The 25,102-nt window shown below is 41.3% G+C and overlaps 1 protein-coding gene across 3 annotated transcripts in view; it reads right to left on the bottom strand.

Moving 5' to 3' along the window:
- Positions 1–25,102, bottom strand: part of pcsk5b (proprotein convertase subtilisin/kexin type 5b) — a 374,824-nt gene that overhangs the window by 278,701 nt on the left and 71,021 nt on the right. The window lies entirely within an intron of this gene.

Below are 25,102 nucleotides of genomic sequence, written 5' to 3' on the forward strand. Positions count from 1 at the left end.
CAACTGGCATTTAATTAGCACCTGAATCTTATCCTTTTGTTTCGTAAAAACCTTTAGAATTCATTTCCAACTTTAAAGCTTCTGGTGAAGGTATGACTTGAAAACCACATAATTCCATTCATAAGACAAATCAATATGCAGATATAAAATATGACACAATAACCATAATTGTCACAAGGGAGAATTTTCAGAATATGCATTTTTCGAAAGAAAATGCTCATACAATGTAAACAGTCCTTACGCATGTGATAATGGGAACTGCAGATGCTGGAGAATCCAAGATAAGAAAGTGTGGAGCTGGATGAACACAGCATGCCAAGCAGCATCTCAGGAGCACAAACGCTGACGTTTCGGGCCTAGACTCTGAAGAAGGGTCTAAGCCCGAAACGTCAGCTTTTGTGCTCCTGAGATGCTGCTTGGCCTGCTGTGTTCATCCAGCTCCACACTTTGTCCTTACGCATTGCTGTCCCATTAATTCTAATTTTTAAGTCTCATTTTTCTTTAAAGCATCTATAGTAAAAATGAAGTTATAAACCACAGATGCTTGATACATCTCAGAATTCCAAGTTGGCACACACCAGAAGTTACTGTTAAAAAAATTATTTCAAAAACTTATTTTCACCAGAAACTTACAACAACCACAAACCCTCAAGAGCCAAGGGGCAGCACGGTGGCTCTGTGTTAGCACTGCTGCCTCAACGCCAGGGTCCCGGCTTGAATCTGTACTTGGGCGACTGTGTGTCCAGTTTGCACATTCTCCCCATATCTGCGCGGTTTTCTTCCGGGAGCTCTGGTTTCCTTGTAGAGTCCAAAGATGGGCAGGTCAAGTGGACTGCCATGCTAAAGTGCCCATGGATGTGCAGATCAGGTGGATTAGCTACAGGACAATATAGGATTACAGGGATAGGTTAAGGGAAGTGGGTCCCGATGAAATGTTCTTTGGAGGGTCGGTACGGACTCAGAAGGCCAAATGGCCAGCTTCCACACTGTAGGGATATTGTGATTCTATTGAAAATTTAAATGAAATCCTTCAGTTGTGTGAGCTTTTCTTAAATAAACAACTACTTCACCAAACTAAATTTGCAATGTGCATCAGCGTTTGTGAAAAATAAAACAGAAACATCAGCACTGTGGATTCTTGAACCTTAAGCATATGATTTGCATTAATGCTGACATTGCGTATTCTAGTAAACTCTAATGGAATATCATATTGTTAATTAGTCCACTGCATCCCATATTTTGATAGCTACAGTTTAATAATATAGATTCAGCCATTACTTTTCAGAAACTCCTTATTAGAAGAGTGCAGAGAAAGAAATAAAGCCTCTAGGAACATCTTAAAACAGTTGTTTCTTTTCTCAAACCATCTACTACTGCCAAATTGTCAGACTGTTTATCCAACATTCCGTCATAGAAAAGTAGCAATTTCTTTGAACAAAGTTTTCGGAAGACCAAATCCGTTGCCTTTGTGCCAAATATTTGGTCTCTTTCCATCACCTGGATCTCTCTTCCTGGCAACTATCTGGGGCTGAACTAAGCAACCTTGTTGCTAACATATTTAAACCAGAAAAGGAGTTACACAACACACATCCAGACTATCGTTACAACTGCTTATTTCCACCTTCTAACATTGCCCAAATCAACCCATGCCTCAGTTCATTTGCTGGATTAAAGTCTCATTGATGCATCAATCATCTCCAGATTGGACCACACCAATGCATCTTTCTTTAACCCTTACAATGTGCCAAGATCATCCAAAATAATGCCTGCATCAAATTTTGCATGGTACTTTTCTGGCCTATGCTGCAGTGCTTCAATTTTTAGAATTTCTTTCTAACTTCAAATATATCCATTCCTTTACTCCTCCTATCTCTATAATGCACGGCAGTCTTTTAACCCTACAAGATGCTGCTCTCCTCCAATTCAACACTTTTGAAGCAAAGTCAATTTTAATCATTTCACCATTGGTGGCCATGTCATCAGTTACCAAAATTCTAAGCTCTGGAATTCTCGGCCAAACATTTCTGCCTATCAACCTTCAGATGTTCCTTAAAAGCTTCTCTCTTCAAAAAAAAAGGTTTAGTCATTGCCTTAATATCTCCTTGTGTGACACAGTGATAAATGTTGTTGTTAATACTCCGGTGAACAGCTTCAAGACTGTTTTTAAGAATCTGAGTTGGTGTTATTCTTGAATAAAAGTCCAAACACAAATATATAAACAAGAAAATGAGACAAACAAGGATCAGAACACATCCTTGCAGAATGTCAATCTACTACTAATCCCAGGATTAAGAGTTCAGCCTGGCAAGCTATATTTTTTCAGGAGCAAAATACTGTAATTTAAATAATACTTCTGCAACTATACCCAATGGGCAACCATTGTAGTTAAATGCAATTACTTCTGCTATAAAAGGAATTTTGCCATCTGAAATATTTTAAATAACGTCATTTGTGGCACTGGAGCACACTCACATATTAAGTAAATGAACCGTCGTTTCTCAGAGTCAAAACATTTCTGTTCTGTACTAGTGACTTAAGATAGTGTACGTTTCTGCACTTCATTGTTCACGTAGGAAGCTGATTCAACCACATATAAAACATAATAGCAGGAGTTTTTTGTTACAAAATTCCTTTTTAGCATGTGGGCAGTGTTATCCTTAGATGTCTGTCCTTGGTTGACCTTAGTAACTGAGGTTTTTGCATTTGCCTAGTTTGGAATTTTCCAAGCCTTTGTTCAAATTTCTTCCACTGCCATGACACCCCACTATTGACCTACCACCCTGTCAGGTTCAGGAATCACTTATGACCCCTAAGAAGCAACTCATTTCAGTTGAAATTTACAACTGGGCCAATGAAAATGTGTAGGTCAAGTCCAAGGGCGAAACAACATTTCCAGTTTCTCATTAGTTAACTTCATAAAAACTAAAAGAACTGTGGATGCTGTAAATCAGGAGCAAAAGCAGAAGTTGCTGTAAAAGCTCAGCAGACCTGGCAGCATCTGTGGACAGAAAAATCAGAGTTAATGTTTCAGGTCTGGTGACCCTCCAGTGAGTTCTGTAGAAGTGTTACCAGACCCGAAATGTTAATTCTGACTTTTTCTCCTTCATAGATGCTGGCAGATATGCTGAGCTATACCACCAACTTCTGTTCGTCAAATTCTTACGTTCTTCTTTTCTGGAATTAAAATTATACTTCAAAAATGGTACGCTTAGATGGTATAGATGATTTGAATATTGCCAGTGATTGTTTGGTATCATGCATCAGTAATATCAGGCTTTGAGGAGCAAAATCTACATACCATCATTTGAGAACTACTATCTAGTTTCATTGTAGATTACAAAGAAATAACAGGTATCAATCTACACCTTGTTCCTTATTTCAAATTCTGTTGTATATTACTGATATGTTATCCACAGTATGAATGGTCATCTTGAAATAGTGATTCTTACTCTCTAATTCTACACTTGGCGGTCAATGTACTTCTCTCTCCACATAGTAGCAGTGTGACAAACTTCCTGAAGTGTGATGCATAAACACTGTTGTTTAGCCCATCCTTTACCAGGTAAAGTTAAAAACCTAGGCAGCACAAAATACCTTATGGAATATCTGAGGCCTTTGCCATGCGGTTGTTGACTCACTCTCTCTGAGCTGCTAAGTTTGTCTGCAGATGGTTCATCACCATACTAGATAACATCACCAGTGCACCTCTGGTGAAGCATCGGCATTCTGTCCCACTTGCTATTTGTGTGTCTCAGTTTGCTGAGGTGACTGGCATCACTTCTGGACTGGTTTCAAAGTGGTTGGCATATGGAGTCCAGCTCTACATGTTTGTTAGTGGACTTCCGGGTTGAGTGCCAGGCCTCCAGGAATTCTCGCATGTGTCTTTGATTGGCTTGTCCTAGGATGGCTATGTTGTCTGGGACTTCACCAGAGACACTCTGATGACAAACTTACCTCGCATGGGGATGAAACATCTGCAAACAAACTTACCAGCTCAGCGAGCAAGTCAACAACTGCGTCAACAACCCAAGCTAAAATCTTCTCAAGTAGCCTTCAGCATGTTTGGGTCTCGGCTCAGTTAAGTTTGTTGTACACATTGCACTTTAATCTGACTGATTTGACTTTCATACTTATAAAACACCACTTTGCACCTGAACAGACAGGAAACTTAAAGAAAAAGCAGTCACAAAATTCTAAAGAAGAACCATTTGTACAGATTGATAGCAACTAGATTTTATAGCCTTAAGACAGCGATCTGAATAGAAACAGCTGCACTTTAGAAGTTGACTAGATACTGCACTGTATGGTGGAATGTTTCTCTTTTTAAAAAAGTGCTTCCAACATCCAATGAGTAATATCACTTGGGATGTGTTATGTTAACACACAAAATAAATACTTGGCTTTTGTCAACTGAGATTGCTGGAATCTTCATTGAGCAATGTCAGAAACTAAGATTGTTCTGCACACCCTTCTCATCTTTATTCAAAGGACTGACGCAAGGTTTTTTTTAAAAAGCAATAATCAGAACAAAATACAACTCCTAGAAGCTGCTTCAGATTCTGCTGCAGCTAAATAAACTGCTGCACCAGTGTTATTGCTAAAATGTAAACACAACTGAATGTTATCACTATTAGAACTTTTTAAACCATTGTACTGGCATCACCAGGTGTAGCTCAAGACAGTCTGTTGAACATAATGGCCAGGTGTATCCACAAAATTGACAGACAACCCTTAAATCGGAGTAGAATTAAAAATTAGAAGTTCACATACAACGTGTGCTCACAACTATAAGTCAACCCAAGTGACTGAATCCTTTAAGCTTTTCCAACAAAATTCTCACCCAATTTGTCCCCCACTCACACAAGTAACCCATGCCCTCAGGTCAGAGAGATAAGTTTCCGTCAATTCTATTCATTCAGGAAAGCTTTTTACATCGAGACTCTTAGGCACACACCGGAACAGGTGCAGGCTATGTACCCCTTCAAGTCTGCTCATTCAAGATGATCACGGCTGATCTGAGCCAACTCCAATTCATTGCACTCCTGTATGCCTTTGGAGAGCAAAAAGGTATATAGATCTCAAGTTTAAACATTAAAACTGCTGCAGCATCAAATTCTTGCACAAAATTAAGTTCCAAGCTTCTTCTCACTGTTGTTTAGAATCATTTCGTAATGTCTGTCTTTGAAAAGGTCTGGCTCTAGTTTTTTTTAAGATTATACCAACTAGTCATTTTCTTCTACAACCCAGATTTCTTTCCTGATGAAAAATATATGTGTGTCTCAGCCTTGAATATACTTAATGAGCCAGCATTTATCGCCCTGTATGGTGAAGAACTCCACATGTTTAGCACCATCAGGAAAAACTCCTCCTTATCTTGGTCATAAACGGGTAACACTTATTGAGATTAAGCCCTCTGATCTTGCACTCACCCACAAAGGGAAACAACCTCTCCACATCTACCTTATCAAATTCCCCAAGAATCATATGGCTGTCTCTTATTCTATCAAACTCCAATGAGTACAGGTCTAACCTACCCCTGACCAAACGAGGAAAAGAGGTCCTTATTATTTGAGGAAGGGTCACCGGACTAGAAACTTTAACCGTTTTCTCCTTCACAGATGTTGCCAGACTTGCTGTGCTTTTCCAGCAACTTTGCTTTTGTTCCTTATTTATTTGCCTTTTTAAACCACAGAACAGTTTACTTTCTGAATATTATATGTCTGGTCATGATTAAAAACATTATTTTAAACTTATGTCACTGTCAAATCTCAAGAAATAGCTTGACACAGTGCTAGCTAATGTAATTGTTCTTTAGAGTGCAGTCAAGAAAGAAAAGGCTTAATCCTTACAAGAAAGGAGAGATTAGTGAGATATAGGAATTAGGTGGGAAGAGATAATTAAAGTGAGAGAAGGATGATGTGGTGTATATATACACACCAGCACAAGCCAGTTGACCAAATGGTTCAGTTCTGTGCTGAGAATTCTGTATAATAGATTAACACTAGGTGGCAGTATCAGGGCCAATTCTGGTATTAAAAACAGAAAATGCTGAAGAAGCTCAGCAAGTCTGATGGTATCTGCGGAAAGAAACAGAGTTAAGTGTTTTAATTCCAATAACTCTTCTTTGGAACTGTTGGGGACTGGAAAATGATGTTTTTTCTTTATGCTGTTAACAAAGGGAGAAAGTAGTGATGATGATGATGATGATGATGATGATGATGACAATGACGACGACGACGACGACGACGCCCAGAGCAAAATACAAAAAGGAGTGCTCATGATGGTAAATTCAGATGCAAAATAGGTGTTAACAATTGGTTTGAATAGGAGCAAATAGGTCAGGTCTGCTGAGAACCAAGGCACAAGACAAACAAGACATGTGGCAGGGTTGTAACCAAGATGCAATCAGTATTCATGCTCAGTACCTCCATTTTAATTTCAGCAATTTAGAGCTTTCAGACGCACCAGAGTTCAACAACTTTAGAGCATGAATGTGGCCCTCCATTGGAAAGGACTACAGAACACCTTCCACAAATTGGTTGCTGGTAACTACTCATTGCTATCTGGCATTACATAATGCTACAAATACCTAGTGATGTTTTATCTTGATACAGGTGCTAAATAAATATAAATTATATTATCTTCACAGCAACATAATGGTGCTTTCACTTTATAGCAAAAATTTGATAGAAAAATACACTTCAATAAGACTTTAGCATCTCTGCAAGCATTACATGGAATGGCTCAAACTCAAGCTTTTCCTTCACTTTCCAAGAAACCTTCTGCTTCACAATAAGAGTTGTCAATTCCAACTTCTAATAAAGAGAAATTACAGGGAAATCAGGCCATATCAGGAGGCCAAAGAAAATGAACAATGACTCCTATTTGAGGTACATTGATCAGGCAAGATCTTTTATTATTTGTTTATGAAACGTGTGTTTATTGCGCATCCCAAAACGTCCCCAAGTGTCAGTTAGCCACCTTATTGTCCATATGTGACACAGGTACATCAATAGTGCTACTAAAAACAGTCAACGTTTTAGAACCAGTGACAAAGAGGAAGTAGACAATATACTTCCAAGTTGGAATGGTATGATTTGAAGGGAACTTGTAGGTGATGCTCTTCCAATGCACCTGTAACACACATGGTTCTGCGTTCTAAATTCACCAGATTGGCAACTCATTTATAAGTGCCCTTAGCCCTTTTTATAAACTCTCCTCACTTCTTCCTGAAGAGTTGATTCCAGTTTGACGCTAATCATACAGCAAAGGCGCATAACATGAGGTTATAGACTTGAGAATATAATATTGCTGAAGCTGATGAATTTATGGATAGTATTGCTGAGATATTAGATTGGTTTAGATTTCACCTATTTACACAGTAATAGTGCCACAGAACCCAATCCATGGTGCCCTCAGTTGAAATGGAGACACAGTCTCCCAAGAAATGAGCAGTGGTAAATGCCGATGATACCCTCCCAAAAAGCTGCACCTATAGCAATCCAGTAGTGTTAGTTACCAGTATTCATTTTTCATTTGAGATTTATGTAATTAATTGCATTTAAATTCCTCAATTATTGAGGGGTTTGGGCACAAATCTCTCAATAATTAGTCTGGACCTCTGGTTTATAAGCTTGATAACAATCATGATAACAATCATGATATTGCACCATAGCCACCCAAACCATAAATTATTTTCAGTCATTAGGTTGCTTCACGCAGGAATAGTTCAGTTTCACTTCTTTTACAGCCACCTTCATCACTCAAAGGAAGAAAACAGTAGTACCTGAATTGAAGGCAATCTCTGTGGCACATTAGAAGCACTACCAATTTAAGTGCCACAATACTCCCAAAACACCACTGATTAGTGGAGCATCCTTGGCATTGTTCTCATTCAATTTAAGTAACCAGGCCTTCACTTCTTCAAATGGAGGTACTCACCCAAAATTTCTGAATAATGATACTGGATTTGAAAGATTAACTCTGTTTCTCTCTCTCTTCCCACCACCGACCCCCACCCTGGAACAGGTGCTGCCTGACCAGCTGAGTTTCTCCAATATGCTGTTTGTTTCTGGTTTTCAGCGTCCAAAGTGTTTTGCCTTTTTTCATTTGTTTTTTGGAGGTCTAACAACTGGTTATCAAACTAAGGGTCTCCACTTGTCGATACTGAAAACCTTCATTAAGTACAAGCTGGTCATTTGCTGCGACCACAATTTCACTGACACAACTTGCTCTGGTTTGATGTTCAGTCAACACATCAATCTACTTTATGTTGGGATCTGACTGACATTCCACCAGATAGAGTCTTCACTTTGGATGTAATTGGCCATTCCAGCACAAATTACATCTGTTTTACTGAATGCTTCAACTTGCTCTCTAAACTCAAATGCTTAGCACCCAGATGCAAAGCCTGCAACAAACCAATACATTGAGATGGTTTTAAAATTTAATTGTGCTAAGCAAAATAGGTAATCTTTTCCATCAATTATGCTAATGGCAGAGGAAATTATACTGAAAACGCAGCTCAGAAGACACTATCAGATCAAACATCTCCATTTTGGACATCAGAAAAGATAGGATGAACAGCACTAATCACACAAAAATACTAGGACCACATGCACGTGATAATCTGACATTAGTTTACTTCTGACATAGTCGCAAAAACTTACACTCAATGAGAATTGCACCTAAGCGTGTAGCACACAAAATCAGAAACTCACCGTTCAATTGTTGAATGCAATTCTGTTGTTGAGAGAAATCTGCTCTTCAAATTCTCCAAGGTGAGCAAAGAGTTAGTGATTCGAATCACTAAAGATTCGACATTCACTTTAGGTTTCAGCAGTTTGTATGAGGAATATAGAACTTCAGAGCAGATTTTAAATTTAGCCCAAAACTTAAAAACAATTTGAGTATTTTCTCAAGGAAATTTTCTTTTCTGTATTTGGGTTGGGGAGGGTCACAGAGGCAGTGAAATAAGATACTGCCAAAAGAGGGGTAGATTGAATAGCTCACGAGGGGCAGACTCCTTTTCACTGCTACACAAAACACTCATGTGCCCATATAATTAATCATGTTTGAATACACTTTCTTGGAGAATAATTATAAGCACACAGTGTACTGTGCCAAGTGAGCCAACCTTCACGCCTCACCAGATGTGGCCAGCTAGCATTTTGAAAATTCTCTAATGGTGGATTATTAAACTCACAGTCATGTCTTGGCGTGAAATAGATCCACCCTGCCAGCAATCTGATCTGGAAAAAAAACCCAACAAATTTTAAAATGCGATGCCAGCAGCTGCAAGAGGAGAAATTTCATCAGTAGAAATTCCTTTTGTGAAAAAGATCCTATTGTTAAGGCAGAGAATGGCTAAACCGTGCAGAAAAGCAACACTTGTTGGTTCACCCCATTGATAAGCTGACAGGGTTATAGGCAAAAATATCAGGGTCCTCTGGAAACAAAATTTCTTAATCTTCTCCGTAACTGACTACATGCAGGAGTGCTGAAATATTTTAGATGTCACATTCCCCATTACTCCTACGGGTTACTTTCAATGGCTCCTTGACAGTGTCAGTACCAGTACCCTGCCTTGTAATATGAAGCTTCTGCAAATACTGATGCAAATGCATATCTTAACAGGAAAAGCCACAGCTATAGATTAATATAATCATAGTCATGCTACCTTCTTCAGTTACTTGTGCCCTTCAAATCATTTTCATTGGACCAGCCTCATCAAAAAGAACAGGAAATTTATGACACTTGAAGTAAGCTGATGGGTAGAGACCTCATTTTTCTTTTTGTGGACAGAACCTCCATGTTATAAGCAGTGATTTCATCAAGTGATGTAGAACATTCTGGACATAGCTCCCAGCAATGTATTCAGAGATAATAGGAACTACAGATGCTGGAGAATCCGAGATAACAAGGTGTGGAGCTGGCTGAACACAGCAGTCCAAGCAGCATCTTAGGAGCAGGAAAGCTGACGCTTTGGGCCTAGACCCTTCAATGTATTCAGGTTGCTTTCAAAAGAAAAGTTTTTTTCTACCTTTTCATAGTTAATCCTGAAAAAATATTCATTGCCAATGAGAGTATACAGTGCAATGTTTTATAGTTGACTAAATTGAACACAAAAACTAAATTTAAACATGACAGTTTTAGATAACTAATGTTTACAGTTCTACGGACAACTATGGCAAATGCTGTATGGCAATGGTTCTGACAAGAATTCTTGGGCCTCTATCATTATCAGAGCAAGTCTTCATTTCTGTAGATTCATGGCTGCCCTGTGATCGAATTTTAAAAAAAATCCAAGTGAAAGGTGACCTTGTCAGCGCCCTCAACATTTGATTTTGCGTCTCGCAGACACAGTCAGTTGTGAGAATATCTTCAGCTAAGGCCTGTTATTGCTTGGAAACCAGTACTGAATACTTTACCACACCTTGCCTTCTTGCATGAGTGTTAAGAATTTTATTGTCATTTATGATCAAGTATGTGCTGCCAAAATCTTAAAAATCATTACAGCAACAAGCAGGCTATGCACAAGATATACATGTATAGATATACTGATAATATTAAACTGCTTTTTAGCATTTCAACCCAATACACATTCTTTCAAAAGTCATTTTTCCTGTAAGTATTTTGTTTTAAATAATTTAATGAACAGGGTCAACCATCAATACCAATATCCTTGCAATAATTCTGACAGAAATTAAGAAAAAAAAAATCACTTCAAAGTATGAACAGCATCCATTGATGACCTGTAAAAAATTCTGGTGTAAATAGAAAACAAGGTATCTTTTGTTGCCAAACATAATCTAAAAGAAATTTCAGAACAATTTTGCTTGTAGGATAAAGATAGAATATTTCATGAAACCTGAACAGAGACAATGAGGTGGTATTGGAGGTTTTGGCAGGCTTGAAAGTGGATAAATCACCAGGTCCAGATGAACTGTAGCCCAAGCTGTTCTGGGAGATGATACAGGAAGTTACAAGGGCCCTGACACAATTTTTTTTATTCCTCTCTGGCCATAGGAGAGGTTCCAGAGGACTGGAGGACAGCTAAGGTGATTCTGCTTTACCAGGTGGGTGGTATGGACAAACTAGGGAATTACAGATCATTGATTCTCACATCAATGAGAGGGAAACCACTGGAGAGTATCGATGTCCCCGTGGAAAGACAAACTTTGAACATGGATAGTCAGCATGACTTTGAGTGCAGAGATCAGGCATAACACATCTGGCTGAATTTTGAGGTGGTGATCAGGTGTAGGTAACTCAGTACAGATTTGATAGGCTGATGGGCCTCTTCTGTGCTCAATGATTTTATGTCAATAAACATCCAAAAATCAACACTAAGCCAAAGCATTAAATGCCAGATGGGCTGAGTAAAAGTACAACTTGTAAGCTTTAGAGGGTCTTTAAGAAATAGCAGAATAAGAAAACATGGCAGAATGTCAGAGTTCAATCCCTGAATGGTTACAGTCAGATTCGGTAATGGTGGAGTAAATTGAATGGGTAGAAATGGGGCAGGAGATGGCAAGATCATAAGGAATGTGAAGGTGAAATTTTTAAATTTGTGATCCTGGACAAGGCGTGAGCAAGCACTGGCATGACAGCACAGTAGGACACTGGCAGAGTTTTGGCTGAATTTCAGTTTATGGTGGATGCAGTGGGATGTTGAACTGAAGAAAGTAGAATAATGGAACCATAAAATGAGAGTTTTGACTGCAGATGAGTTGATGCAGAAATGGAGACAGCATCAGATGGAAGGAGGCAATCTTTGTGACCGAGTGTATGTTCGTTTAGCAGTTCTGCATAAGGTTAAATGGGGTTGAGGTTACAAACAAACAAACAAGTCTGTTTGAGTCAATCACTGTGACTGCAGAGTGGAATTAGCTACGTGGCAAGGTACAACATTTTGTTATGGGAGCCAAAGATGATAGCTATGATTTTCTAAGTTGAGGTAATGGTGGTTCAGGCCAGGACTAAATGCTAGACGCATCTGACTACAGAGGCAAATTAAACATACAATTAAGAAAGCAGAAAAAAAATCATGCACTGAAGACTCTTAAAACTCAAACTTGCATTACAATCCTTGAGACACTCTTTTTGACTCAGTGTCAATGTATTTCCAAAACTGCAAACCTCCTTGGGGTGCTTCATGTTAGAGATGCTTTATTTATGGGGGCAAATAACCATAGTCACTTTGCCACAAAAAGTAATAGAGACACATTGGATGATATCATACTGTATCCCTACTAATTACTGGCCCTGACCACTCCCCAAGTCTGCTCTCAATCATCAATAAAGTGATGGAAGGTGTCATCAACAGTGCCATCAAGCAGCACCTGCTCAGCAATAAACTGCTCAGTGACGCCCCAGTTTGAGTCCCTCCAGGATCACTCAGCTCCTGAACTCATTACAGCCTTGGTTCAAACATGGACAGAAAAGCTGAATTCTAGAGGTGAGGTAAGAGGGACACAGCCCTGACATCAAGGTCGCAATGGAATAAATGTGGCATCAGATGCCCTGGAAAAACCAGAATCAATGGGAATCAGGAGGCAAAGTCGCTGCAGGTTGGAGTCAGACCTGGCACATAGAAAGATGATTGTGGATATTGGAGGTCTGTCATATTAGCTCCAGGACAGCTCTGCAGGAATTCCTTAGACTCAACCATCTTCAGCTGCTTCATCCATGACTTTCCCTCCATCATAAGGTCAAAAATGGGGACAGTCACACATGACTGTATAATGTTCAACATTATTTACTCCTCAGATACTGAACCCAATAACGTTCAAGTGCAACAAGATCTGCACAATATCCAGTCTTGTGCTGACAAGTGGCAAGTAAGATTTATTCCAGACAATGCCACACAATGACCATCTCCAATAGGAGACAATTTAATCACTGCCCAAAGCCTGTCCTTCATTTACAAAACACAAATCAAGAGTGTGTGAAGGGAAACTTGCCTGAATGAGTGCACTCGAAGTTTGACATTATCCAAGACAAAGCAGCCCACTCGATTGGCGTCAGATCCACAAGCATCCAGTCACACTACCACCGATGATCAGTCGCAGCGTTTACTGTAAGAAGGCAGCTCACCTCCATCTTTTCAAAGGCAACTATGAGTGTCAGGCTAGCCAGCAACGTCCATGTCCACGAATGAATAAAAAGAGATGACCCATAGAAATTCACCAAAAAATCCTTAGGCAGCACTCTAAACCCATGACCGCTACCATCCAGCAGGACAAGGGCAGCAGATACATGGATACACCATCACCTACAAGTTCTCCTGCAAGCTACTCACTATCCTAACTTGGAAATATGTTGGTTTCTTCACTGTCACTGTATCAAAATCCTAGAATTCCTCCCTAAGGCATTGTGGGTCAACCTAAAGAAAAATGGACTACAGCAATTCATAAAAGGTAGCTCGCCACCACTTTCGCAAGGACAACAATCGATAGGCAATAATTTCTAGCTAGCCAATGTCACAGATATGCCATGGGTGAACACAAAAAATTATGTAAATAAATTAATCAATCTACAATTAAAATGCAAGTCTTATTCATAATTGTGAAATTATTGATTGCCAGTATAAACATGAGAGACACCCACAACCTACAGGAAAAGATAACTTCCAATTTTACCTGGCAGTAATGTGACCTGTGACTCCAAATCTACAGCTATATGACTCGTTCTTAAATGCCCTACTGATAACCTAACAAGCTACTTATTTCAAGGCTAATTAGAGACAGGAAATACATGTCTATCTTGCAAACAACACTCACATAGTGAAAACAAATAAAGGAAAGGCAAGTTGGTCATTAATAAAATTGATTCTTGGCAGAGAAACATTTGGATTATCTTGTGACAAACGGACATTATTAAAATAAACAGAAAAAATGTTATGCTTAAGAATATGTAATTGTTAGTCTGAACGGGTTTTCACTTGTTACTGAGGATATTGGCAGCAGGAAAACACAAAGAGGATTTGTACCATTTTGAAATTTCCTTATGAGCATCAACAATTAATGTCAAATCAAATTGTTTAATTCAATGAAAGCAAATTGACATTATGATGCAGGTTGAGGTTGATTTTGAGGTGGTAGGAGTTGTAGTACAAGTTCAATTTGCAACAAGTCATGTTGACATCTAAACTGAACACATTGTTAGTTTCCATGGAACCAAGCAAACTTAACTTCAGACCGACAGCGCAAGACAGTGATCAATGAATCTATCAGTCTTCCTTCACCAAGTAAGCAATAAGGAATGAAGGACACTAAGACACCAGGATGCTCTTAGTCCACATGCCACTGAATTCCATGAAATTACACCGTGGATAATAACTATGCAGCCCAATCAATCTGATCTTTCTCTGAACAGCAAAAGCTCAAGATTTTTCTGCTTCTCTGACTACATATTGCTCAATACCTCGTTACCAGTTGAAGCCATTGTTAAAAAATTTAATATGGCCTTCTATTTTAACTCACAGCCTCTCTTGCTCTCCATTCTAAATTTCTGACTTAATTTGCAGTTACAACTCCTCATGCACTAGAAAATGTGTTTATTTCTATTCAGCTACACTGTTTCAATTTTAAACACCTCCACCAAAATTGCACCTTAATTCCTTCGTCAGATTTTTTAAAATTCCCATTTTAAAAAAAATTTAATCTTCATTTTCTTAAACAAAGCAGTATTCTGGCCAAGATGGGCCATATACCTTCTGTTCCCACAAGATCCTTCCTACGGTATAAGATCCAAAATTATACATGTTATGATTAGCAAAGTTCTCAATGCTATCACCATCCTATAAAGTTAGATAAGATCTTGGATATTTGGATATATTCATTGCCATCAATCTTTCCAATTGGTATTGGTCATGCTACTGATACAAAATGGGAAAGGATATCCACATGATATGCAATCCATCCTGGAATCCGTTCACAAGTCAAAATACAGTGCAGGATACTGAAAACCAACTACTCGAAGTAGGATAAGTATTCACAAGTCAGGTCTTCAAAATTATAACATGTACATGGGATCACCTTCGTAAGCACGAGCATTTGTAAATTGGTATATCGGACACTTTTTGTATTCAGCAGAAGACGAGTTCAGTCTTGATTAAACAGCGAGTAGGTTCAATACACCACTTAATAGCTAAGTACAAAACATCAATGATACAGGATTGCCTCAAAACAAAAGCTAGTTCACACATTAGTCACTAAAGTATTCTTGAAGTGTTGGTAACAAAGCACAAGAATTGGTTAAAACAAAAGCATAGGTATTCCCCGGGATAGTATTTTATATCTTAATGGGCAAAGCTTATCCTGTGATGTCAGTTAACCTTTCAGATACCAACTGACTTAGATAGCAGCACACTGTACTTAAATAGTGTAAGATTTTAGACAGATTCACCATTTCATTGGCTTTGCATTCTATATCTTTTTACAAGGAAAACAAGTTCCATTTTTAAAAATGATCTTCTCCGAAGGCATTAAAAGCAACTCCTTTTAAAACTCTATCCTAAAGCCCTCTGCTCCACAGGATCATCCAACTTATCCCAAAACATTTTATTTCTTTGAAAACCTGCACCTTCAAATTAAGTGACATTAAAACCCATCTGTCACTTCTATACTAATTCTACCATCTTATTAACATCAATGTTATTTACTACACTTATATTGAAAACGTTGATTGCCATACTTTCTCCAGCACCATGAAAATCATTGACACAGAGTAAAAAGAAGAAAACCCAGAAAAAGAACGAAGGGCCACCATCCACTTCCATAATGCTCGTGAAAGCGGTCTTTACGTCCCTTCTAATTTATTAGCCAACACCAACACTGAATGTATAATTAATTTGAGCCTACTGTTCCATTTTGATAGATGCATCATTTTGGACATGACTACATTATAGATTTCAAAATTTAAAGATAGTTGGACAGTGGCGTTTTTTCAGAAGTGGTAATAGAAAGGGTTGCTGAGTGTAACGTTTACAATGCGGCATACATGGATTTCCACAAGTTATTTTATATAGTTCCTCATAACTGACATGTGAGGAAAGTTAATGAAAAAAAGACTCTGGAGAAAGTCCAGAAAAATATATTAAAAAAGGAGGAAAAGGAGCTAAAGGTCTAAGGGAAGTTGGCGGTCATAGTATGAAAGTGGCGATGGTAACATAGATATAAAGGGATAGGAAACAGAGTAATGGTCAATGGGTATTTCACTGGGTTGAATGAAGATTTCTAGTGGAGATCCACAGGGGTTAGTAGTTGAACCCTTGCTCTTCCTAATGCATATTAGTGATCTGGGTCTTGGCATGCAGGGTCAATGTCAAAGTTTGCAGATTACACAAAAATTGGAAGAATTGGAAACTAAGAGGAGAACAGTATGGAACTCCAAAAATAATAAAATGTGAGGCTGGATGAACACGCCAGGCCCAGCAGCATCTCAGGAGCACAAAAGCTGACGTTTCGGGCCTAGACCCTTCATCAGAGAGGGGGATGGGGTGAGGGTTCTGGAATAAATAGGGAGACAGGGGGAGGCGGACCGAAGATGGAGAGAAAAGAAGATAGGTGGAGAGAGTATAAGTGGGGAGATAGGGAGGGGATAGGTCAGTCCAGGGAAGACGGACAGGTCAAGGAGGCGGGATAAGGTTAGTAGGTAGGAAATGGAGGTGCGGCTTGGGATGGGAAGAAGGGATGGGTGAGAGGAAAACAGGTTAGGGAAGCAGAGACAGGTTGGACTGGTTTTGGGACGCAGTGGGTGGAGGGGAAGAGCTGGGCTGGTTGTGTGGTGCAGTGGGTTGGGTGGGGGGGGGGGGGGGGGGGGGAAGACGAACTGGGCTGGTTTGGGATGCGGTGGGGGAAGGGGAGATTTTGAAGCTGGTGAAGTCCACATTGATACCATTGGGCTGCAGGGTTCCCAGGCGGAATATGAGTTGCTGTTCCTGCAACCTTCGGGTGGCATCATTGTGGCACTGCAGGAGGCCCTTGATGGACATGTCACCTAAAGAATGGGAGGGGGAGTGGAAATGGTTTGCGACTGGGAGGTGCAGTTGTTTGTTGCGAACTGAGCAGAGGTGTTCTGCAAAGCAGTCCCCAAGCCTCCGCTTGGTTTCCCCAATGTAGAGGAAGCCACACCGGGTACAATGGATGCAGTATACCACATTGGCAGATTTGCAGGTGAACCTCTGCTTAATATGGAAAGTCATCTTGGGGCCTGGGATAGGGGTGAGGGAGGTGGTGTGGGGGCAAGTGTAGCATTTCCTGCGGTTGCAGGGGAAGGTGCCGGGTGTGGTGGGGTTGGAGGGCAGTGTGGAGCGAACAAGGGAGTCACGGAGAGAGTGGTCTCTCCAGAAATCAGACAAGGGTGGGGATGGAAAAATGTCTTAGGTGGTGGGGTCGGATTGTAGATGGCGGAAGTGTCGGAGGATGATGCATCGTATCCGGAGGTTGGTGGGGTTGTGTGTGAGAACGAGGGGGATCCTCTTTGGGAGGTTGTGGCGGGGGCGGGGTGTGAGGGATGTGTTGCGGGAAATGCAGGAGACGCAGTCAAGGGCGTTCTCGACCACTGTCGGGGTAAAGTTGCGGTCCTTGAAGAACTTGGACATCTGGGATGTGCGGGAGTGGAATGCCTCATCGTGGGAGCAGATGCGGCGGAGGCGGAGGAATTGGGAATAGGGGATGGAATTTTTGCAGGAGGGTGGGTGGGAGGAGGTATATTCTAGGTAGCTGTGGGAGACGGTGGGCTTGACACGGACATCAGTTACAAGCTGGTTGCTTGAGATGGAGACTAAGAGGTCCAGGAAGGTGAGGGATGTGCTGGAGATGGCCCAGGTGAACTGAAGATTGGGGTGGAAGGTGTACATAGAAGGCTACCTAGACTCTCCATATTAAGCAGAGGTTCACCTGCACATCTGCCAATGTGGTATACTGCATCCATTGTACCTGGTGTGGCCTCCTCTACATTGGGGAAACCAAGCGGAGGCTTGGGGACCGCTTTGCAGAACACCTCTGCTCGGTTCGCAATAAACAACTGCGCCTCCCAGTCGCAAACCATTTCCACTCCCCCTCCCATTCTTTAGATGACATGTCCATCAAGGGCCTCCTGCAGTGCCACAATGATGCCACCCGAAGGTTGCAGGAACAGCAACTCATATTCCGCCTGGGAACCATGCAGCCCAATGGTATCAATGTGGACTTCACCAGCTTCAAAATCTCCCCTTCCCCCACCGCATCCCAAACCAGCCCAGTTCGTCCCCTCCGCCGCCCGACTGCACCACAAAACCAGCCTAGCTCTTCCCCTCCACCCACTGCATCCCAAAACCAGTCCAACCTGTCTCTGCCTCCCTAACCTGTTCTTCCTTTCACTCATCCCTTCCTCCCACCCCAAGCCGCACCTCCATCTCCTACCTACTAACCTCATCCCACCTCCTTGACCTGTGCGTCTTCCCAGGATGACCTATCCCCTCCCTACCTCCCCACCTACACTCTCCTCTCCACCTACCTTCTTTTCTCTCCATCTTCGGTCCGCCTCCCCCTCTCTCCCTATTTATTTCAGAACCCTCACCCCATCCCCCTCCCTGAAGGAGGGTCTAGGCCCGAAACGTCAGCTTTTGTGCTCCTGAAATGCTGCTGGGCCTGCTGTGTTCATCCAGCCTCACATTTTATTATCTTGGATTCTCCAGCATCTGCAGTTCCCATTATCACTGGAACTCCAAAAAGGTCACTGATAAATTGCAAGAGTGGGCAAACAGCTGACAGATGAGGTTCAAATGGAGAGAAGTGAGAATTGATGCACTTTGGTTCAAATAACATTGAAAGACAATATAAAATAGGGGTTTAGGAGCAGACGGACCTAGATGTATCTGTGCATGGATCATTGAATGTGGCAGGACAGTTATTCAGGCAGTAAGTACAGCACACAGTGTTCTTAGTTTTATTAACAAGAGCATTGACTACAGAAAGCAAAGAGGTGATGTTGAATTTGTGCAAGACTCTCATTAGACCTTAGCTGGAGTTCTGCGTGTCACTGAGTGCCACATTATGGGAAAGGTGCAAACACATTGGAGACAATGAGAAAATTCAGCTTTGAGGATAGACTAAAGATATTGGGACTGTTTTACAAGGTAGAGGGGTGCTCCAACTGAGTTTTGCAAAATCATGAGTGGACTAGTCAGAACAGAAGCTGTTGTTGCTTGAAAAAAAAAGACATAAAACAAGAGGGCATAGTTTGAAAATAATGTATGAATGAAGCTGGGATAAATGTGAAGAAATATTTTTCACTGAGTTGTTAGGGCAAAGAATACACTGGTTAGAAAAATGACGGAGGCAGGTTCCATGAGGACCTTGTATTTTTTTTGAATAGTAAGTGTGTAGTGTAATTGGGAAAAGGCAGGATTTTGGCAGTAGATAAAAACAGCCAGAACAGTTAATCGAGCCAGTGACTGCACAATTGTCCAAATGGCTCCTTTCTACATCATACTAGTTCTGTGGTTATTAACCTATTGTGCTTCTAAACAGAAGTGGAATGGATTTTGTTCTTTTGCTTTTCAAGAGGTTCGCAACCAGGGACCCAGGAGTCTTGGACTAAAGGTTTTGCCTTTTTGTTTTGACCAGACTACTTGGTATCTTCCGAGTGCTTGAGAATGGAGCAGACCTAAATTAACGGCAATCATGTGTCTTCGATAGAAGAGCATTGTTTAAAACCACCAAGTCTCGACACAATAGTTTCTGAAGTTGACGAAATAACTTGCGTTACAAGTTGCCATCACAGCGTAGTCATAGTATCACTGGATGAGTAAGCCAAAATGTCAGGCTCATGTTCTCAGGACATGGATTTGAATTACACCATAGCAAACGGTGAAATCGGAGCTCAGTCTGGAATTTAAAAAAGCCACCCGAATGATAGGCACGTAACCACTGTCAATTGTCTTAAAATCCCACCTGGTTCAGTTTAAGAAAGGAAATCTGGCATCCTTACCTGGTCTGGCCAACATGTGACTCTGGACGCAGAGTAATGCAGTTAACACTTAACATCCTGCTGGGCAACTTGGGATGGGCAATAAATACTCGCCTGGCCAGCAATATTCTCATACTGAATAAAGCAATCTCAAGCACTTAATTGGAAATTTACATCACGATTAAGAGTATAAAAATTTTAAAATTTTAATTTAAAGCAAAAGTCAATGGAAACAGTCTAGGTGGTTTTAAACTTGCATGGAAAAAAAGATTTTTTGGGAAGAAATAAACTGACTACTTACAAAATCCATCTGCCAAACAACAATGTTGAGGTTATGCATAAATATAACGCCTTCAAAGTGCTAGCCATATTTGGATTTTATGATATCAACAGTTCTAATAGCTGTAATGTGTTATATGCAACATATAATCAAGTTAGGGAATTGAACTTGCACTTGATATGAACAAGGTTAATTGAGAGAAGTCAATACAATATTACATCCTCTCAAAAATGGGTACTGTCGGAAATTGAAATACTTCTAAAGCTGAATTTTTCTCCAACCAGGGAGTGTTTCTTAGATTCTCAATGGCCCCAGTTTCACTTGTGTTCCTTGAGGACACTAGGTCAAATACTGTCTTCAGCTTGTAACTGATGTCCATTTCAAGCCCACCGACTCCCACAGCTACCTAGAATACACCTCCTCCCACCCACCCTCGTGCAAAAATTCCATCCCCTATTCCCAATTCCTCCGCCTCCGCCGCATCTGCTCCCACGATAAAACATTCCACTCCCGCACATCCCAGATGTCCAAGTTCTTTAAGGACTGCAACTTTCCCCCCACAGTGATCGAGAACGCCCTTGACCGCGTCTCCCGTATTTCCCGCAACACATCCCTCACACCCCGCCCCCGCCACAACCGCCCAAAGAGGATCCCCCTCGTTCTCACACACCACCCTACCAACCTCCGGATACAACGCATTATCCTCCGACACTTCCGCCATTTACAATCCGACCCCACCACCCAAGACATTTTTCCATCCCCTCCCCTGTCAGCTTTCCGGAGAGACCACTCTCTCCGTGACTCCCTTGTTCGCTCCACACTGCCCTCCAACACCACCACATCCGGCACCTTCCCCTGCAACCGCAGGAAATGCTACACTTGTCCCCACACCTCCTCCCTCACCCCCATCCCAGGCCCCAAGATGACATTCCACATTAAGCAGAGGTTCACCTGCACATCTGCCAATGTGGTATACTGCATCCACTGTACCCGGTGCGGCTTCCTCTACATTGGGGAAACCAAGCGGAGGCTTGGGGACCGCTTTGCGGAACACCTCCGCTCAGTTCGCAACAAACAACTGCACCTCCCAGTCGCAAACCATTTCCACTCCCCCTCCCATTCTCTAGATGACATGTCCATCATGGGCCTCCTGCAGCGCCACAATGATGCCACCCGAAGGTTGCAGGATCAGCAACTCATATTCCGCCTGGGAACCCTGCAGCCATATGGTATCAATGTGGACTTCACCAGTTTCAAAATCTCCCCTTCCCCTACTGCATCCCTAAACCAGCCCAGTTCGTCCCCTCCCCCCACTGCACCACACAACCAGCCCAGCTCTTCCCCCCCACCCACTGCATCACAAAACCAGTCCAACCTGTCTCTGCCTCCCTAACCGGTTCTTCCTCTCACCCATCCCTTCCTCCCACCCCAAGCCGCACCCCCATCTACCTACTAACCTCATCCCACCTCCTTGACCTGTCCGTCTTCCCTGGACTGACCTATCCCCTCCCTACCTCCCCACCTATACTCTCTCCACCTATCTTCTTTACTCTCCATCTTCGGTCCGCCTCCCCCTCTCTCCCTATTTATTTCAGTTCCCTCTCCCCATCCCCCTCTCTGATGAAGGGTCTAGGCCCGAAACGTCAGCTTTTGTGCTCCTGAGATGCTGCTTGGCCTGCTGTGTTCATCCAGCCTCACATTTTATTATCTTGGAATTCTCCAGCATCTGCAGTTCCCATTATCTCTCACCCTCGCTCCCTCTGGTTCAACACTTATGCCCAGGTTTAGACAAAGGATGAAATGAAGTCAGGAGCTATGTGAGCCTGGTGCAACCCAGAGAATCAGCAAGCAGGTTATTGCTTGATAAAATATACCTGACAGCACTATCTATAGAACCTTCCAACACTTTGCTGATGGAGAGAAAACTGATGAGATGGAAATTAGCCAGGTTCAATTTGTCCTGCTTTTTGTGTATAGGCCTAACCTTGCCAATTTTTCTTAATTTTGTTGGGTAATGCCAATGTTGTAACTATACTGGAAAAGCAAGGCTAGGGCCATGACTAGTTTTGGTGCAGAAGTCTTCAATATGATTACTGCAATGTTGTCAAGGTTCATAGTCTTTTCAGTCAACAGTGCCTTCAGTTGTTTCTTGCTATCAAATGGATTGAATTAAATTGCAAGACCAGCATCTTTGATGCTGGGACTCAGGCAGTGAAGATGGATCATACATTTTTGGTAATAGAGGGTGAAAATGCCTTAGCCTCATCATTGGCGCTGATGTGTTGTTCGCCCTTATCACTAAGGTAAGCATGTTTGGAGATGCTTCTCCAATTAGTTGTTTAATTGTCCACTATTCACTACTGGATGTGGCAGGATTGCCAAGCTCAGATGATATCCATTGGTTGTAGGATCCCTGAAATCTATCTACTGCCTGGTGAATCCACGGCTCGACATCTAATTTGCCCCTCTTCTCACTTCAGACTGTCATCAATTTTAGGTATTATGGTGCTACTCCTGACATGCATTCCTGCACTCTTCATTTAGCCAGGGTTGATCCCCTGGCTTGATGGCCATGGTGGAGGGAAAGCCAACCATGAAGTTACAGATTGTGGTTCAATTCAATCCTGCGGCTGGTGACAGGCAACAGCACCCTATGAATGCTCTGTTTGAGTTGTTAGATCTGTGAAATACAATTATATTTATCACTGTGGTAGTGCCATACAACATGGAGTGTATCTTCAAAGTGAACGCAACATAACTTCACCACAATGTGCGTATGGTGGTGACTCCTGCCAATACGATCATGGACAGATGCATTTTCTACAAATGAGATGAAGATGAGGTCAAGTACACCTTTCCCTCGTTAGTTTTGTAAGTGCCACTTACCACAAGCCTAGGCTGGCAGCATGCCCTTTACAGCTTGGTCAATTCGGCTACTACTGATTATACGGCATTGTGTTCAAATGCAACATGTTTCCTTTCACAAAGCTAGTCATATCCACATTTGAAAGCCTCAATTCAAGTGGATATTTGGACTTTCATACTAGGCTGGGCAAGAGACTGGCATATTGTAAATCTGATCATTCTTGACAAAGCTATTGCTTGTCGTAACAGATGAACCAGCCGATACTACGTACCAAGTACAAACAGACTGCACCAGGATGACAAGCATTTCATCTCTTTACTGTCACTACCTGTGAGGTCACATACACCTATGTTTCTCTGTACTTAGATTTTTCTGAGTGGAGTTTAGTGTGATAAAACAAAAAATTCTCCTACAGATTTGTAACAAGTGTGTTCTTCACTTGAGTTGTAGGAATCCCATCTGGATTTTATTCTAAACAGTACCCAGGCTTTCATGGAAGGTTTAATTTTTCCCCTCTTCTCCCTTTCCAAAGCACAGATGCGTGATGAGTACTTTTTGTCTGTTTAAACCAAACATTATTTTTACACATCAACATTTTCCATTTAATGCTGCTATTTTCTTTTTTCTTCCACAATTTGCATCTTCCATAACTTTGAAAATGAAAGGAGGTTGAGGTGGTTGGGGCAAGTGGGGGCCGGGAGAGAATGGGTTGTGTGCATGGTAAACAATGCACGCAGTTTTGGAGCTTGAAATGTTTTCATTAAATGTTGCAATGGAAAGACAGGAGAATTCATTTCTATAAAGACAGCATCTAATGGGAAAAAGAATTTTCACATCTAAGACTAAAATAGCATACAGCAAAATTCCAGACTTGGACAGATCTGTTGATACTGGTTAACTATTTCATTTACAATAAAGTATAGTAATATTAAACTCCAGTGCATCGTCCCCTTATGGAGGAAGATGTACAGAAATGGTGGTAGGAATGGGTGGGCACTTTCAAGTACATCTTTTAGCTATCTTGGGTGGGTAAAACACAAAAATGTTTTGCTGTTATGTATTTAATGAGGTGTCCAGAGTTCAAATCAAGTAAATTATTCTGGCTTCTCATTTCCTGGTCTGTAACACACAATTGTGTAAGTAACTTTAAATTCAGATATCTTCAAGTTAAAAACCAAACCAGCAATGGGGATTTACAGGAGATCCAATACAAAATTTACCAGCTCATGGCCTCCATAGCTATAACATTGCTAAAATACCTGTAACTGTACTGTTGCAGGACAATAAACACACTGAGCTTTGTGCAACTTAAGGACAGGAACTTTTCAGGAGCTTTACATCAGTACTGAGGTCATTAGTAATTTTTCATTTTCCATGACGGTACGTGGTAGTTTGTAACAATGCAGTATCTAGTTGCTGGCCCCTATCCAAGATAAATAACCATAAACAAAGTTACAAGGCCATAATAACAAAACAAATTAACAAATCACAGATTCCTCCACATTCATTTGCATAACGTAAAATGGGACAGAATTTTATGGTTGGCAGGCGGAGGTTTAGGAGGGCAGGTTAAGTTCCCTGGTTTGACACCTCAAGGGCTCCCTTTCCACATCATGCACAATGGCCAAGATACCTCATGATCAGTATATCAACATACCTTTAAGAGATTTATCCTGGAATCACTTGAATCACGACTTGCTACTCCGTTGCGTTTTAGTGTTTGTGTATAAGAGCTAGCTGCAATAAATGTCGGCGGATTATCTGCTATCACAATATCCATGCCTAGTTTTTTATGCCACAAAAAAATAATACAAGCACTGCCACTTGAGCCAAAATATCCCACTGGAGAAAAGGCCCAAATGAAAGATGAACAGGGTCCAGTTTCTGAGTCCCAGAAACCAGGACCAGCGAAATGTAGGTATTGTCACATCAAGAAGCCTTAGGGGTCAAAACTGAATGTCAAAAATATAGGCATGTACTTCATACAATTTTCCAAC

This window comes from Stegostoma tigrinum, chromosome 3, assembly GCF_030684315.1.
Source record: "Stegostoma tigrinum isolate sSteTig4 chromosome 3, sSteTig4.hap1, whole genome shotgun sequence".
Lineage (NCBI taxonomy): Eukaryota > Metazoa > Chordata > Chondrichthyes > Orectolobiformes > Stegostomatidae > Stegostoma > Stegostoma tigrinum.